This window comes from Cupressus sempervirens, chromosome 8, assembly GCF_028749045.1.
Source record: "Cupressus sempervirens isolate cs-2001-9-10 chromosome 8, ASM2874904v1, whole genome shotgun sequence".
In the NCBI taxonomy this organism is placed as follows: Eukaryota; Viridiplantae; Streptophyta; class Pinopsida; order Cupressales; family Cupressaceae; genus Cupressus; species Cupressus sempervirens.
The window spans coordinates 703,133,731-703,153,358 of record NC_143125.1 but is presented as its reverse complement, the minus strand read 5'-3'; the positions used below and the strand labels follow the sequence as shown (position 1 = coordinate 703,153,358).

The 19,628-nt window shown below is 36.6% G+C and overlaps 1 long non-coding RNA gene across 1 annotated transcript; it reads left to right on the top strand.

The window, feature by feature from the left end:
• Positions 1-17,117: 17,117 nt before the first annotated feature.
• On the top strand, positions 17,118-19,040 carry LOC149544381 (uncharacterized). Its single transcript, XR_016355281.1, has 6 exons — positions 17,118-17,292; positions 17,399-17,463; positions 17,727-17,792; positions 18,143-18,332; positions 18,525-18,605; positions 18,748-19,040. It is a non-coding gene; the product is annotated as an uncharacterized LOC149544381 (long non-coding RNA).
• Positions 19,041-19,628: the final 588 nt, after the last annotated feature.

Sequence of the window (19,628 nt, the reverse complement as noted above, 5' to 3'; positions counted from 1 at the left end):
GGGATTAGGGGTAGGAAATGATGGGATTAGCCTTTAATCGAAATTAAAGAAGGATTAGAAGATTTTGGAAGAGGTTATTGGTCATAAGGAAATTGACCAAGTTTTAGGCAAAATTTTTTTTTAATATTTATTTTAGGATTTTTGGTCAATTTATTAATTAAATAATTAATAAATAAAGAAATAATGTTTAAATAAGATTTAAACATTTTTGGGAGGGATTCCTTAATTAAATATTTTTAATTAAGATAAAGGGATTTAATGGCATAAAAATTAATTAATTAATTAATTAAATAATTAATTAATAAATGATGATGTCATCAGAGATTTTTTCAAAAAATAAAAATACTTTATTTTTTAAAGGATTTTTAGGTGTCTACATTCTATTTAGACAAAGCCACTCAACAAGAGAGCTTCTTATTGAGAGAGTCCATTAATGGCTCATATTCTCAATTGAGAGCTCATCTTAGTCTATCTTGAAGTTTATGAATTTTGTTTAGTTTGTAGAAGTTTTATTTAAATTTGGTTTCTATTAGCATACTAACATTGCTCATATACATTTTGGCACGCCCGGTGGGACCCCGCATGGGTCATCTTCATTAGCTTTTTTAGTCAAGTTTTGTATGTCATTTGCTAATTTTGGCTAATTTTGCTTGTTTTTGTGATTGGTAGGATTGTATAAATTGGTTTTGTAGGTCCACATGAGCATGAAAAGGACAAAGAAACTCATAATCTATTTCATAGTGTTTGCAGATTTTTCAAGCTTATAGGTGGACAAAGAACTTGGAATTCTTCTTCTTCTTCTTGTCTATATTCTTCTTATTCCATCTACTTCTTCTTCTTCTTCTTGTGGGAGATCTTGGCCATTTTTTTTCTAAGGAAGCAAAATCATACACACTTCTTTTTAGTGCTTAAAATGAACCCCCAAATCATACTTAAATCCATTAAAAAATTAAAAATTTGCAAAAAAGAAAAAATCTTTTAACAAGTGAAACTAAACCAATCCAATCATTTACATCCTTGCAACATCAAAGTTTTAGATGCATTCATGCAAAGTTAGGAACACTTCATTTTTGGGAATTTAAAAAGAACTTCAAGTTTTCATTTCAAAAGGTTCAAAATCAACGCTAAGTGCACACTAAAATCTAAATCAAATTCAAAGCATCAATCAAAGATAAAATGAACCTTATTTGCTAATATTTTAAAGTTCTTTTAAAAATCTCATGAAAACTAAGAGTCCTAAATGGTTGCCAAAATTTTTTCAAAAGCTTTGTTATTTGTTCCAAACAAATGTCTTGTTGCAAAATCTTGAATGTTTCTTAGGTTTTTCATGCATCAAAACAATCTAGGAATATCATTTTTGGGCTTAAAATATGCAAACTAAAACACAAACTCTTGAATGAAAACCAAAGTCCAAAGAGTCATTTTCACTTTTGAGTCCAAAACAATCTTGAATGATCTAAGGTTAAAACAAAGCACTTCAAAGTTCTTAAAACAACACACAAAATCTCAATCTTGAATGCTCAAAGGAAAAAACTTGAACGTTTAATCACTTGTCTTTGAATGCATGTTGCTAAAATCACTCTTGAGTGCCATGGATTAAAATCAAGTTTTTTTTTTTTTATGAATGCATGATTAAAACAACAAATCCAATCTTGAATGCCATAGATCAAATAATCATCTTTTGGGGCATAAAAAGAATCCACATTTTTGAAATCTTCTAAGTTATAAAAACTAATAAAGACGCTTTGAGTAAGTTTGTAGTTGGACTCGCCCTCTTTAATCACCCATCAATTTAACCATTGGTTGCAATCTCAGCGCCATCTATGGGGATGGGTCTACCTAAGAGGGTGTTAAGTGCTTCACAAAGGTCAAACTCCACTCACTTGGGTCTTTAGTGGTTTTTCAAAGTTAAAAAATTTCTTGAATGCGCATTAATCTCACTCACACTTCATTTGGGCATAAAAATTGGACAAATCTTGACGTGGAGCGCCTCCGGGCGCGCGCTTGGCAATCGAGTTTCACACATCTTTTTTTTGGGCTTAAAACAAACTCACACTCAATCTTGAATGCCTAACAATCAATGAACATTGCACAGTTTGGACGCATTTTCAATGGTGTTCGCATTTCTTATGTTGACAATCTCTCGACTTTCATTATACTGACGATGCTGTCAAATTGGAATGAACATTGCATGCCATAATCACAAGTGTCTTCAATCATAGCTTACAAAATCTAAATCATCAATTGGAATAAACGCGTGTCTTTTAAAGCCCAAGATCATGTATGTGGTCTTGTTTTACACTTTTTAGGAGGCCTGCTTAGGGATTTCATCACCCCTTGGGACGACCTCAACTCCAACGTTCCGATGGAGTATAAAAATCGGGAGGTGAATCCAAAGACACCTCTCTTGGAATCAAGATTTTGTCACTCGGGCTAAGCCTCAAAGAACTTTATACTCTTGAGAAGTGAAAGAGGAGAAGTGAGTTACCGCTCCTCTCGGCTGTGTGACATCTTTTTGGTTTCATTTACAGATTTGGGCCTCACGTACCTTGCGTATATCGAGGACTCCCTAGCTATAACAAATTTCATCCTTGTAGAAAGCTTCCTAGGATGTTGGTGTGTTTGACGTGCTTGCTCCAAAATTTTGTTTGCTTGTTTGTTCATAGCTTTTGAATGAATGTTTGCCAACTTTGGTCAAAATCCCAAAAAAACAGAAATCTTCTAGCTCAAGGCATACTTAGCGTAGTCACTGCCTCATCAGAAAATCATCCAAGCTCCCCTATCGCAACCAAATCTATTTAGTTCCTTGCTTTAGAACAATCCCAAATCCAAAGTCTCTCCAAATCATCCTCCCTAGCCAGTTAGCAACCCAATCCAAAATCACACCCAAGCCTTTAGAGAGTTGTTGTCATTCTGCTAGAATTTGCTATCCAATCAATTCAACCAATCCACCAGCCTCACCAAGGTTATCCCTTTGACAAAGCTTTTTCTAGGGTAATCTAGCTTTGTCACTTGTTATCCCTCATCACCTTGAGCTAAAGGTTGGGATCCACAAGTGGTCAATCTCGTGTCATGCCAATAGGATCATTAGTCTATCCTTAAGTTGACACAATCTCCACCAATCCAGCGCATAGGAAAGCAAAACTCTCACTTTTTGACAGCATGCCCTTGAAGTCTTCCATCAACAGGAAGGCCAAAAATCTCCAGCCAATCCTCCTTAGGTCTGTCATACAACTTTGACTCTCCCTAGGAAATCCTTCATCAGCCAATCCAAAATCTGCACTTAATCCAAATCCAACCATGAGCTTCCGTGTTCATCCGTATGCAAGACCTCATCCCCATCCGACTCATCATTAAAACATGAAATCCCAAACCTATCATGATGTGTTCGGTCGTATTGTCCTTGCTCTCGCCACCTCCTATTCCAATGATGATGAAAATCTTGTTGACTATGACGGGTATATTGAAAGCCTTAGAAACATTCCCCAAAGCATCCCCCAAAATCCAAGAGTTATTCCAAACTATCTAGTCATGCCATTTGATATCCCAGCTTCTCCTCCATCACCTAATCAACCAAGCTTCCAATCTTCCACCCTCATCACACCAGCTATTCCTATCAATCCACCACCTCCACCTTCGACACACGAGTCTCCAAAGAATCTCCTAGAGGAAATACAAGAAAAGCCGCCTCCAATAGTCGATAAGCCATGTCGTCTAATCCAACCATGTGAAGTAGTCAGTGATGAAGCTTCCCCATCTATAATATCACCTCCATCTCCCATAGCTACCATCCCCATACCATCCATCAAATTGCTTAAAATCCTTCCACTTCCCGCAAGCATCAAATTCCCACCACCCATCAAATCGCTCCAAATTCCATCCACATCTCCTCCTCCAAGCATTATCCAAATCCCATTTAATGAACCTCATGCATCCACTCCCATCCATTCCTATCAAGATCTTGTCCAAAAGCATGTTGAAATATCCTCCGATAGAACAGAAGATCTTGCCATCCCACTTATTCCCCTACATGATCCACTTTTACCATCCCCTCCATATCTAAATCCTACCATCTTACTTACTCCATCTCAAGATCCCTTTCCCTCAGCCCACCCAACTCAAGATCCTATCCTCCCATCTTCTCTGCTTCATGATCATACATCTCCCATAATCCATGATGATAGATCCATTGAAAAAGAACTAATTATCATATCCGAAGCTCCAACTCCTTCAGCTAGTAATGGACTCACATCTTGTGTTCCAAATAACGAACATCATATTGAAAAAAGAAATGAAAATGTATTTCTAGATGTTGGTATCCCAGCTATTCCTGCATGGTCCCAAGTCCTTCCATCTCTACCCCAAAGTTCCCATCCATCTTATTCAGCATCTATTTTGGGCCCTCATCCTACTCCTTATCTCCAACCCTCCATTTTGGGTCCATATATCCCTTATCTAAATCCCACACCCTTTCCATCCATTTTGGGTTCTTACATACCTAATATGCATCCTTTATCCCCTCCATCTATTTTGGGACCTCCACCTTTCCCGTTTCCATCTATTTTGGGCCCATATCCTTCCTTCCCTCCATCCATTTTGGGCAATTATATCCATCCATATCCTATGTTCCAATCTATCCTTCCATCCCCTCAAATCCACCAGCTAGATCATCAAAGGCACTCACCCTTGAATCCCTTCCAACCTTTAAACCCTATCACTCCATCAATTATCCCTCCATCTCCTCCATGCTCTTGTTCCCATCCCATGGCTAATAGAAGCATATTGGATGCCAAAATACAAAAGCATAAATCTAGAAATCCACAAAAATCCAAGTCTCAACATGTCCCTTCTAAAATAGATGTTCAAAACAAGAAACATTTAATCCCAATCAAAGAAAAAGTCAAGAGGCCACAAAAGCCCAAGCTAAAAAAGTCAAAAATCATGTGGATGCCCAAGATGCTCATAAAAGAAATGCATCTCAAAGAAAAATCTTAATTGGCACCCATTCATGCTACTCAAAAAGCCTCATCCATCCATCCTTCATCCAAATCCCCATATAAGCATCCTTCATCCCCCCAATCCACTTTTAGTCCATATGCTTCTTATCCTAAATTTCCCATCCTCCATCTTCCAACTCTACTTTTAGTCCTTATCTTTCTCTTCCTCCATTTTCTCCTCAACCTCACTCAAAACCATCTTTCTCACTACTTTATCACCTCTCAAGGTGTGTGCCAATGATGATCTTTCCATTTTCCTCATCCATTTATCCACAAGCCTTATATCTTTGCATCCATTATCTGTCAAACTCCCACCCACCATTCCACTTGTTCAATCCAATCCTTTTTCATCCATCCTACCAACATCTACGAGCCAAAAATAGCTGAAGAAAGCCAAAATCATTCTAGCTAAGTCGAAAGTCAAAAAGTCAAAAAAATAATAAAGAAAAATAAAGCGTCCATTGGTGAAAACTTGGCAATTCAAGCGCCTTAGACAAGTACCATGATGAAAACTTGGCAAACAAGCATCCTGCGTAATCCCGCCATCCCCAGCTTAGCCTATCACCCTCATGCTTTTGGTTATCTCTTGACATCCAACTCCATCTTCCAATCTATCCACCTATCCTCCACCCTCCATCTTCCATCTCACACCATCCACTTATCTCCTGCAGCTTCAGCCAACCATCCGAGCTATCATCCATCTCCCTAGCCCCTTCAACTTTTTCCATCCTAGTTTCAATCTTATCACATCCATCATAAGACCTCCTTCCGCATGTTATCTTCTCATTGGGGGCACTATATTCCTTGGAGATCTTGTCTTATCCATCCTCCCTTGTCATTGGTATCTAGCTCTAGGCTATCCTTATGCAAACCCAACGTCATCTCTTTATATCCATCATAATCCTAGCTATCTACCATCCTATCCAGCCATCTCATCCTGCTCCTCTAGCTATCCTTGGTCACAAAATCTCTCATCATCATTGGATGCATCCTGCCAAATCCATGTCTTTCGTTATCACCTCATCCTTAGCTTCTGCCTCTTGCACCAAATTGAGCCATCCCGCTATCCTCTCATCCTGAGCTTTTTATCCATCTGTATCATACCTATCATTGGTCCGTTAGCTTGTACCATATCTTGATTAGCTCGCTTGTAAATATCTTGGTCCGTCAGCTTGTACATCCTCCTTAGCTTAGCACCATTGTATCTATCTAGCTTTCGTGTCAGTTCCTCCTTGATCAACATCTTGCACACATCGCACAACCCTTGATTAGCTATCCCAATGCATCTTTTAGCTAGATCTCCTGTCACCAAAGTGTTATCCTTCTTAGTTCAGCTTGCCAGATGCATCACTCATCTAGATCCATTAGCTTAGGTGCTCTCCAATAGATCCTTGTAGGATATAGCTTTCCTCATGTCTGATCTTGGTTCGTTAGTACCTCGTCCTACCCATCTCGTTGGCAAATGTTTCTCTTTTGGATTTTCACTTTCTTTTGATTTGGAATCTTCCCTTTTGGGTCTTGAAGTATCTTTTCCAAAGAATCTTTTTGTTCCCTCCTCAAAGTTGCCACGATCTTCCATATCATGGTATACTGCGAATGGGGCAATTAGAGTGTAAGGTCTTGATCATGTCTTTTGCTTGTTTTCTTTTCTGCTTATGGGTTACCTAGTGTCGTTAACACACTGCTTCCTCTGGGATTCATGTGTGATACTGGGGCAATCCTTGCATGTTTGTTTTGAGTCAGTTCGTCAGTCCTCTGGACAGTTGGTGAAAAGGCCTTGATGTTCTTGGTAACCTTGGCAATTAACCAACAGTCCTATAGCAAATCTAGTACTCAACTACATGGTGGTACTTCTCTTTGAAGTATCCCCCCGCTCAAAAAACTTCAATGGTTTTCTTTCATTTCCATTATCCCCCATCCACATCCAACATCCGTCTCTCCTACCCCAGCTTATGCATCAGTATCTCTTTGAATCACTCCTCACCTTTAGCTTTAGGGATCCACAATCCTAGTCTTAGGGATCCACCAATCCAAATCAATCCACCAAGCCTCATCTTTCGAGATCCACAATCCTAGTCTTAGGGATCTCTGAAACCCATCTTCCGCCAATCTGACTCTTTGAAATCCTGTTGCATCAGCTTTTTAGTCCCCTCATCCATCTCCCCATCCTAGATTCCTTTTATAGCGCTTTGCTCCTTCATCCTCTGCAATCCCTGAGATCTTAAGCTTGCTTCCTCTTGTACCTCTGATTCTCCCTTTATCATTCTCTCGTAGTGAGAGTTTGAGGTAACTAAACCTCTTCTCTTAAGCCAATCTGAGTCTTATTGCTCATCTCGGATTCTTGTACTTTTCAAGAAGTCGTCGAGCCTCGCTTTCTCTCCTTGCCGCCTTCTTGAGGGGGCATCTTGCAGTCCATTCTCTCCTCTTTTGCTCTAGCCTTGGGCATCATATTTTCTTATCTTTGATGCCATGCCACTTGCGGCATCACATCAAAGAGGGGCAAAATGTAGACACCTAAAAACCTTTAGAAAACAAAGTTTTTTTATTTTCTGAAAATTTTTTGATGACATCATCATTTATTAATTAATTAATTAATTAATTTATTTATTTATTTTTATGCCATTAAATCCCTTTTTCTTAATTAAAAATATTTAATTAAAAAATCCCTCCCAAAAATGTTTAAATCTTATTTAAACATTATTTCCTTATTTATTAATTATTTAATTAATAAATTGACCAAAAAATTCAAAATAAATAAAAAATTTATTTTTTGCCCAAAACTTGGCCAATTTCTTTAAGGCCACTAACCTCTTCCAAAATCTTCTAATTCTTCTTTAATTTTGATTAAAGGCTAATCCCATCATTTCCTACCTCTAATCCTAACTCAAAATATTTAATTAAAATTAAATATTAATCCTCATGTTTATTAAAAAAGTTTTAATAAATATCTCCTCAACCCAAATCCTTGAAATAAATAAAACTTCATTTATTTCTTAAAATTCTAATTTATCCTCATCCTAAGAAGTTTTAGACTCTTCTAGAAAGTCTTCATCCTCATCCTAGGAAGTTCTAGACTATTCTAGAAAGTCTTTATCCTCATCCAAAGTCTAGACTCTTCTAGAAGATGTCTTTAAACTTAATCCTAATCCCCTCCTAACCTTGTCACATTCCCTAAACATGGGTTAAAACTTACTAACCCAAGCCAAAGTTAACAAATATCTCCTCCTTCACCCACCCTCATTAAATGCCATCCACTTTCCTATCCCTAAGCTAATCCTAAACCATCCTAATCCATCCTCTAATCATTTGCACAATCCTAAGCAAGCTTAAAACCCTCCTAGTCAAGCCCAAGTCGAAATTGCTCTCATCTCCCTCAAAATATCTCAACCATAAAACTTTATGAAGCCCTCTATGCCATAAATGACTCTTCCAAGCCCTTTTATTGCTCTTACAAACCATTATGAGGGTCTTTATGAAGATTTTATCCCTTGAGCCTCTTTTGTTGACTCATCCTGCCCCTTTCCTCCATCCTCTCACTCTGTGACATGTGTCACTTCCTGATTGGCTATAAGGAAGCTCAATCCATGTGCTCTACTCTCATGCAATCTGAGCCCTCCATGAACTTTTTCCCATCCTTGCATCCTAGCCCTTGATCCCTCAAGCCCTTTGCCTATTTAAGGAATCCTATCCCAAGCCATTTGAACACAATCCATGAAGCAAAGTCATAATGCCATTTTAAGAAGCCATTTTACATCAAAACCATACACTCACACCCAAATTCCAACTCCATTTGAAGCCCTTTTTGAAGCATAAGCTTGAGCATACATCCTATCTATTTAGACAAAGCCACTCAACAAGAGAGCTTCTTATTGAGAGAGTCCATTAATGACTCATATTCTCAATTGAGAGCTCATCTTAATCTATCTTGAAGTTTATGAATTTTGTTTAGTTTGTAGAAGTTTTATTTAAATTTGGTTTTTATTAGCATACTAACATTGCTCATATACACTACGATCTGTGCACCATTGCGAGGAGTTAGGTCAGAACTGCAGTTAAAGTTGTGATCTAGTGATTTCCTTGGTTTCACTTGGTCACAAGGTTAACAGGTGGACCTTAGGTTAGTGCGGTGATTGTACGATTGCAGTCAAGGATCTTAGTCTTTGCAAGGTCACAACGATCAGTGAGAAATGTTGAAGGCAAGCCACAAAGCAACGATAACTGTTTGCTCACTCGATCACGAGCATTTGATGTTAGTCTAGAAAAAAGGTGGCGAAGCTGCGATTGTATAAGATAGTCAAAGAAGGAAGACTTCACGGAGTGGTAGGATGGTAAAGGATCATTGGTCCACATGGCAAGGCCTAAGGTTTGACTCCAGTTAAACAATGACATAGCTGATTTGGCATACTAATAATAGAGGAAGCAATTCTTTTAGGGTAGATCCGATCTTTTATATCTCTTCACTACTACATTTGACCCCAATTTTGGACCAAAATTTTTAACCATCAATTAAAAAGGTTTAGTTTGGTCGGATTGTAGAAGAAATTTTTTCTCTTTTTTAAAAATCTTACCCGTGTTGGTCAAAATTTTGACCAACATAGGCTTTCACTTTAAAATGAAAAATTATTTAGCCGAGCATGCGAAGGAGTGAGAGAATGGTGATGGGTTTAAGTTTTAATTTGTGATACCGGGACCAGACACGCATCAAAATTTTGACCAACACAGGCTTTCACTTTAAAATGAAAAATCATTTAGCCGAGCATGCGAAGGAGCGAGAGAATGGTGATGGGTTTAAGTTTTAATTTGTGATACCGGGACCAGATAGGCAACAAGACACGCAACAAGAAATGGAGTGCAGGCCTACTAAGAACGGTTGCAGCAAATCATTCCTCTGCCATGGTTGCCAGAGGTATTCTTTCTTCCTATAGCTACTTACGAGTCGCCTGCCCTACCTACCCCGAACTACAAGTATATTAGGTATATTAAACTTCATGAAATGCAAATGAAGCCCTATTCAATTGTGTGGATGAGTTTTCTTGGCTCTTATAAATCAAATGTGAACATACAGCTGGGAGAATTTATGGCGACACTCCTTGGTGAGAATTTGTAATGAATGGATGTGAAGTGGGAGAAGAAATTTCTTCTTTCCCGTCATACAGAAGAGTTGGCGATGGGTTGTTACATGGATGATGGAACAATTTTTAGAATTATCAAAAACCTTCGAGTATGTGGTGATTGCCATATTGCAACGAGGTATATTTCGAAAGTTGTTGAGAAAGAAATTATTGGTATGTGCATAGACCATTTCCACATTTCAAGCATGGAAAATGTTCATGTGGAGATTATTGTTGACTTAAAGTGAATTAAACTATAACATATGCTTGCACAGTAGGGGTTGCAGTGCAGTGATGTTCCTGCCAAAGAGTGGATTGGATTTTTTGCCAGATGTTATTGCTCCTAGTGGCCTAATAAACATGTATGCGAAACATGGACAGAGCCCAAATATCCATGAAAGCATGCTAGAAAATATTTGCAAAACCTTGGTGGGGCTCAAATGGTATTTCATTGTTGTCCTGTGTGCATTGAAACTCCAGAGAAGGGTAAGAAACACTAAGTTACTAAAGTGCTGTAACTTCTTGGCAAGCATTCAATAATACAAATCCTCAACCCCATCCAAATATAGAATAGACATTCAAATTGTGAGATTATCCATGCCAACTGAAAGTGGGATCATTACTGTTAGTGCTAGTTGAACTGCAAGAATACACATCGAGAGCTACCAATTGAGCCTTTGCAAAATATGTCCTGAAGGCTCAAATTGGATTTTGAAAGTGCTCCGAAAGAAAACACTTGTAGTATGGGTTTCTTGATGAGTAAAGGCACATCTTTTGATTCTCTTGAAACTTAAAGACCCATATGTTAATTTTGAATGTCACCTAAATGTTTGTTTTTCCTTTAATAAAATGACTAAATTTTTTAATTTTTTGAACTTCAGCTAGATGTTTATTTTTCTTTTCATAAAACAATTGAATTTTTTTTTTCTATAAAATATCTCTGAAGTAGAGAGCTTGAATATTACGTCATGTGTACTGTATAGTATGAGCATCCAATCAAGCCACCATAAATCATTACATTATCTGTTCTCATTTTGGGCTTGGTAATTGACGGTTTATAGCCATTTTTTTGTGCTGTAGGCTTTTCTTTGTGGCCTTAAGGCCCACAAGTTGATGACCTCCTTATTGTTTTTTAGGGAGTGCTATGAGCATCAAGCCATGCCTAGCAAGCCTTTAGTTTAGTCCTTAAAATGTCTGTCAGACTATTTTCTGGAATTTGTGATTTAGACTTGTCCTATTGTTGATTTTTACACCCATAAATGGATGGTTAGCATTTTATTTTTTATGCTATTGGCATCATGTCATGCCTAGAAAGCGTGTGTTTTGATTGCAATAAGTATAATGTGCCATGAATCATGATATCAAAATAAGTAGATAATATTATAATGCAAACAAAAACTACAAGTCTCCTCGCACCCACAATAAAGGAGACTCCATTGCATCCCCCTGCAATAAAGGAGACTCTGTTGCGTCACCCCGCACCCACAATAAAGGAGATATTTTTCCGTCTGGAGACATCTCGCCATCTCTAACAGAGGTGGCGCTCTAAGTGGTGCTGCCTGAAAGGTCGAGATTCTGTCTCCCTGTCCCGGGGACGTCCTCGTCTCCGAGATGGCCCAGTTTTGGGGGGGATGCATCCCCATGTTACACTGCTTTTTATAGAGAAACCTACATGTTATGCCAATTTTAAAGGTCTTTTCTTTTAGGTGAAGAAACATATCTTATTTAGGTTTTCCTTACAATTTTTTTCTGAAAGAGATGAATTGTTTTTTCTGAAGTAGATTGCACTAATAACTAAATCACTGACCTTAATTTTTTCCATGGTACAACATGATTATGCTTTACTCTGAGAATATGTTTCATACAGTGGGATTGCCAACATAGAGCCTGCTCCCTTTGATTGGCCTAAAATTCTATGGCAACTGGTTACCCACCTGTTAACATTGGCTCAGATCCTGCCAATTGCTGAACCCCTGGTCCCAATGCCCAGTTTGGAGTTGCTAGCATGCAGGCATGGTTCAATAATTATCCATGAATATATTGATTCACAACAACTATATCTCCATATATCATATTTTCTTTGTATTCATTTGTACATTGATAACAACAAATTATTATTCATATGCTGTAACAACCTCTTGAATGGCTTCCATAGACATGGCCATAAGATTACGGTGCTGTAATGGTCACCTAAATCTTTTGCACAAGTTGTAGTGTGCTAGTTTATTTGAGTCTGAAATTGAAATCTTTAGGAATTTTGATATAATAACTGTGGGTTATTCATGCCTGTATCTTGATGAAAAATGATTTAGCATTTCATCCTCTTTCTCTATCATTACATGTTCTGTCATGCATGTTAATAATCTTCAAAACCTGTTTAACTTGTGTGCTGGTATTGTGTCTAGGACATCAGATTTGCCCATTGTTTTTGTCACCTCTTAGTGAATAGTGGCTTTAGAGGACTGCCATCATGCATTCTACTGTCTCCTTGGATCTGTTTTCATTCTAATGTGATGTTGAAAGTCATTATATTTAGACATATTAACGAATAATAACACTGTAGACAACCATGCCATATTTGATGCTTCCTTTTTCTTTTCATAGACAAGGTGCTATCATGGCTTCCATAATAGACTTCACTTTCTTATTTCTCTTCCTTATTAATATTTAGCTATCCCTTCATGAACTTGCCCTTTTCTCTATGGACTCCCAATAATCAATAGTCATAAGACTTCTAAAACTTGTGAGTTGTCCTATGCTTCCATTTGTGACTGTGGTTTTCTCTATTAATGACTGTCTTTTCTTGACTATGTTCTATTAAACAGTCTTTTGATGGGTTCTTTACCTTACTGATACACTTGCAAATCACAATGTCCTCACAAAGCCTTTGAACATTCCGATCAGATCTCGTGCATTGAGACCATTTATAAGTTCCTTCTGCTTTTGGAGCTTGCCACTTATCTCTTGATGCTATCATGTTCATACATCATTGTGAGATCAAGAAAATGCAATAATTAGTTTCACCACTATGAACCAAGACAGTTATACATGGGTATCTGTCCTTTGAGGAAAAAAAAGGTATTCCTTCTCCCTTATTCTCACATTCTTGACTGACATACTGTCATTCCTTTCATGAATTGTGTTTGGTCTTTCTCTCATCTTCACACTTTCATCTTTTCAGGATATCTGACCTCACTATTTTGTCTAATTGCCCTTTCATTTTGCTATCATTATAGTCATGATCATTAAGCACTATCCAATATTCTTGTAGATCTCGTGCATGGTTTCTTTCTACTACAAGAACTCTTCTCTTTTATCTTTGCTTCATAATCAGTTCATGATCAAAGGTCCAACTGTTCAAAATGTTCCATATAAAGGTTAGCAATGATCGGGGAGAGAGGGGAACCCATGGCCACACCGTCAACTTGCTCGTATATGACCCCTTGGAAGGAGAAGAAAGTGGATTTAAGGCACAACTCAACCAAACTTGTGATCTCTATATTGGTCTTATGCTTCATGATTTCAATTGAATCGGGAATTGGGACCATTGTGAAGAGAGAGACAACATTGAAACTCACCAAGACATCATTACTATCAAGATGAGCGTCCTTGATGAATTTGATAAAGTGGGTCGAGTCTTTGACAAAGGAATTAGATTTTCCGACCAAGGGCAAGATTAGTTTGGCAAGATGGGCAGCTAGAGGGTACGTGAGGGAGCCTACGGTGTCAACAATTGGTCTTAGGGGAATACCCTCCTTGTGAATTTTTCGGAGACCAAAGATGCGGGGAGTGACTTCCCTAGAAGGGACTAACCTCTTTTTGATGTTAACACCAAAGGAAGAGGCCAAGGCACTGGCTTTGACTTTTTTAAACATTTTGGCACAAGGGATACAAGACAAGGTTTTGTAGCTACAAGAATCAACCAGAAGGTCAAGCATCTTTGCAACATAATCTTGCTTTTTCATGATGATAGTAGCATTACCCTTGTCCGCTTTGGTGATTACAAAGTCATTGTGACGCAACAAATTTTTGAAAAAAATGAACTCCGCTTTGGAGATGTTGTGCCTAGGAGGTTTGGCATGCCTCGAAGCAACTGCGCAATCCTATCTGATTTCTTCGGTGGCATCATTAGGGAGAGCAGGGATGGCATTCTCAATCTCCACAAGAAAGTCAATGTGCAAAATGGTATGAGGTGCCATTGTAAAATCAAGACCCCATTAATGTCATTTGTAATAAAATAATTTGAAAAAACCTCCCCCTTTTTCCAAATATTTAATATTTTATCATTAATTAAATTCATTTTAGTTGAATACATAAAAAATCACTTTCACTTCCCGACAGCCCAAAATCCTGTTAGGATGTCTGCTGCCCCATTTCCTTCTCTTAGAGTATGTGTGATCTTGACTTATCTAAACATGGCTATCCTTCATTTACAATCATTCATAAGGGTGCTATTTCTCTAGGACCTATTATCTTAATTCAAAGGGATATCTATGATGAGTTTGGATTCCTCTTCCAAAATGTTTTTTTCAACCGTTAGTTCCCAAAAAGATCTGATACCATGTCACATAGCCATCCCTTCCACATAACTATTAGAATAGATACCTATATCTACCTATATCTTCATAAAAACCTTGGGTCTTATCTCCTATTTTACTCCTTACCAACCCTCGTATACCAGAGATAATTGGGTTTCCTTGGTCTGGATGGATCTATTTAGTTTCTTTCCTTCTCGCTATGGTCAAGCAATTTAGGTTGGTGAGGTTCTCATTAATATCATCTATTAATTTTATTCTAGTTTCATAGTGGTTGGGAAAACAATGCATTAAGGGTAGGAAGTAGCATTGAAATTACCACTAACCAATCTCTCGAGAAGGTATTTTATGCTTGATTGGGCATGTCTCTAAAATATAGAGAGCATATCAAAGCTTAAAGCAATTTTTTCATATTCAGCTTTATCCATCTTGCATTCAAAATTGAACAACATTTACAGTGTACTGATCTTTACTGTCAGACATTTTCATTTATTTTCTTCTTCTATTATCTTTACAGTTAAAACATCTCATTTCACTATTTTAATCTATATCTATGCCCCGATTTTAGTATCCATGATAAATCTATTACAATCTGAGACTATGGGTTTACTCTGACGGTCATTGAGAATGAGACTTCATGGTTGATCTTACAAATTAAGAGGGATTTTTATAAAAATCTAGAAAGTGTTTTTTCTAACATGAGCTATAGTTAGAGGAAGGCTGTAATGAGTATAGTTGACTTTGTTGGATCAGTAGATACAATTAATCTTTAAGGTTTTTAGTTTACAAGGTAAATAAATTATAAACCTTAGTATTAATATTAGGTGTAACTTGCTTAACGTGGACTTACTTTAGTAACATTATTCAAGTAAATAAATCGAGGAGACTAAAATAGAGGCTTTGAATTCCTTTCCCGTGGAGAAAAATAATGCAACTACAGATCTGGTTTTCAAGAAAGCACGACAACCTTTGGAAAAATGTGAACAATTTTTCCCTATATCCACTGTTTTACCGTCTGTTTCAAATGCTTCTTCATCTACTGAGGTTGGAGATTGTGATTCATAAACTGTTGAGTTAGATAATGAAAAAGCATTCACTGAATCACTGGATGAAAAAATGCAGCATGGCCTTTCTAGCAAAGACGTTGATTTGAGAGATCGAGTGCAATGCCTGACAGATGTTGTCATTCCAACATGTAGAGGTCTAGCTGGAAGCTGAGCATTGCTCATCTACAAACATTGCGAAAGCAAGCAATTCAACTAAGAGATCCACTTGCCATGAAGTGATGAAGTTGATTTTGAAAAAACCTAAGGGATTGGCAGTCAAGTACAAAGATTGCCCCCTTCCATTATCTACCCACCTTGGCAATTCTAATTTTGCTTCTCTATACACTTCTGAGGACAAGGTTAGAGAGTATCCTTTTTTTTTTTGTCTTTGTCATTTAGATTTTTACATAGACATTTCTTTGAAAGCTCATTAAAAAAATTATTGAAATTCTTCACTCAAGAATAGACATGAATTACAAGTATTATTTCGCATGGAAATACTTGCCTTAAAGATTGTTGGGAGCATTGAAGAGAAAACAAAGAATAAATTAATAAAAGAAATTTGCAAACTTCTGGAAAACATCCAATTTAATTTGCCAGGAGGACTATTTGGTGGGGAAAACCTAAATGAGTTTGCAAACAGAGTTATTGCATCCAGGTAACTGTCTAACTTATTAATAGATTGTGTCTAATAAATTTAATATCTGATAACACTTAAATTTATCATACGTTCATATAAGCCATGCCCTTCTTTGCAGGTATATTAACTGACTGGACATGGTGATTAGAAAAGTATATAAGGATATGAAATTTTATGTATATGATGATTCAGGGGATATCTTCAATTCTATGTCCAATGAGGATAAAGATGTTGATATGTAGAAAAATGAGTTTGATGCAGGGGCTTCTTCTCAAAATGATGTCATGGCTACAAATGGTGGGAAAGGGAGAAATGCAGGCTAGATAGGACATTTATATCATCAGATGTTTGCCTTGTATGATGATCAACATTCTCTAAAATTGCTACAAGCTGAAAGGTTTTCAAGAAAGCATAAGGGCAATGATTATGAACGCAGACTTAAGAAAGCCGAAGAAAACAGGGAGTGTGTACATAGATTTGCACATTTCACAAGTAGAGCTCAAGATTTGCAATGTGTGTGGGCATCAAAACATGCTAGCCATATGATCAGGAAGCAATCTAACAGCCAAGTAAATCAACTGAAGAAGAAACATATAAAAGTTATAAAGGTATGTCAGATTGATATTGGACTATGTTAATATTTTTTATTAGATAAGCAAGAATTTTCAAAGAATTCTGAAATAATTTATGCTAATATTACAACTAACATGTTTTGTTACAATTTAGACTAACTTTGTTTGTCTCTTTGTTAAGCTTTGTGGACTTTAAATAGGAATCTGATGATGAGGACCAGGTAAGCAATAATGCCACTAGAGGTTCAACCCTCTAGTTTCTTGATGTAAGTTCTTCAAACATTTTAGTTTCTTAGGAATAACTTAATCTAACCATTTTCTATTCCTTTGTCGACTTGACTATAACAGGAGTCTGATGATGAAGACCATGTAAGCAACTATGCTAGTAAAGGTTTAGCTCTCCATTGTCTTGATTTAAGTTCTGTGAAGATTCTAATTTTCATAGGAATATTTTATTCCGAGCATTTACTAACCCTTTGTAGACTTGACTATAATAGGAGCATGATGATGATGCCCATGTAAGAAAAATGCTACTAGAAGTTCAGCTCTCTATCGTCTTGTTGTAAGTTCGAAGATTCTAATTTTATTAAGAATAACTTAATCTAGACATTTGCTAATTTCCATTTTTGAATGAGTTTATCAGAGATATGTTGGATTGATAATGGACTATGCTAATATTATTTATTAGAAAAGTAAGAATCTTGAAAGGTCTGTAATGTCTTGTTCAAATAGAAAGTAAGATTTAAAGGTTATGCTATTGTTACAACTAATATGTTTGTTTTTCTCCTTTTTGATTATCTGCTAACCTTTGAGGATTTTTAATAGGAACCTCATGACAATGACCATATAAGAAACAATACTACTGGAAGTTCAGCTTTCCATTGTCTTGATGTAAGTTCTTCAAAGATTCTAATTTTCTTAGGAATAACTTAATTTGATCATTTTCTAATCCTTTGTGGATTTGATTAAAAAATGAGCTTAATGATGATGACCATGTCAACCATGATGTTAATAGAGGTCTTCATGTAAGTTGTTCAAATATTCTAATTTTCTTAAGAGTAACTTAATCTGACATTTGTTAACCCTTTGTGGACTTGACTTAACAAAAGTCTCATGGTAATGGTGGTGTAAGAAACAATACTACTAGAAGTCTTGATGTAAGTTCTTCAAAGATTATAATTTTCTTAAAAATAACTTAATCTCATCATTTGCTAACCCTTTGTGAATTTTGACTATAATAGAGTTCTAATGATGATGACAATGCAAGCATCAACAATTCTGTAACCATTTGCAACTCTTTGTGGGCTTGAAGATATAGAAGTCTAATGATGACCACCATGAATAGAAGTCTGATGATGACCACCATGTAAGCAATAGTGCAACTATAGGTTCAGCTCTCCATTGCATTGATGTAACTTCTTCAAAGATTCTGTAAGACATTTTTCAATCATATTGTTTCAGTGATCTATTGTAGTTTGAATGAGGTTTCAGATTCTACTTTTCATTTGGGTGATGAGGCCACTTAATATGCGAATATTAGTTGACATGATATTTTATCGGGAAAGACATCCAAATTTATAGATAGTTTGTGATTTTTAATTTTTGATTATTAAAATCCACCAGCAAAGAGACATCAATCAAGAGGTTACAGAGGTCAAAACCAGCTTAAGTTCTCTTCCTCCCTTCTGTAGTGTGTGCTAACTTGTGAGTCCCATAAGATGCTTTAGTCTCACAAATTCATTCATTCATTCATTTGAAAGTCTAAAATTGTAGTACTTTAAAAACACATGTTTACGATCTTTTCTCAGAAAATATATAATTAATTGTCAACATTGTTCTTATGCAGGTGCAAAACAGAAGTGATTTAGTACGAAGGCCAATTGTTGGGGAATCTGAATAGAGAATGATATCCAAACGCACCCTCTGAACCTTCGAAGTAAAAATTCCATTCAATTGATTGAATAATGTAGGCCATTACCTTTTCATACAATTGGAAAGAGCATGCAAGTGGTTTGAAGCGACTTCCATGGATATCACAGCTTTAATCAAATTTTTGCTATTGTCAACATTGAAATATTCACCTGTTTTGAAATGGGATATTATAGGTTTTTGGATTAATGATATTGTAAGTTTCATGTTCCTCTGCTTTTTTCAATGAATTAAGGGTTTCAGTATATCTTTTGTCCTTTCTTCCCTGGGGTAAAACATGCTTATTTTGGACTTGGTTTGACAATGAAAGTTCAGTATGCTATCTCAAGCATCGGGATGGAGGATTCACTAAAGGGAGAAAACATATTGATGTCTATTTTCTGCTGCAGATTGGATAAAACATAATGTAAGTACAATTCAACTACTAACAACATTGATTGAATGAAAAGAGTCAAGGATCAAGAAGTAACAGCTTTAAATTATCTTTACACTTCTGTGTTGTCAGATAAATGTTTACTAGATGACAGTGATTTGAAGCTCAAATGCAATTAATAGTTGTTGATGGGTATAAAATAATTTAGATGTGTGAAGAATTAATGGTGCAACATTTGAAATGGAAAGGTAAGATATAGATTAATATTTAGAAAGGAAAAATGAGTACATTGAGAAGATCAGTTGTGACTACAAATTTCATGGAGACTTAAGAAATGGTGAAAATTGTATCAGTTTGCTTTTAAAAGGATGTGATAATTGCTTTGCTGCAAAGGGATGGGTGTTCTTCTTAGGACATTGTTTTGA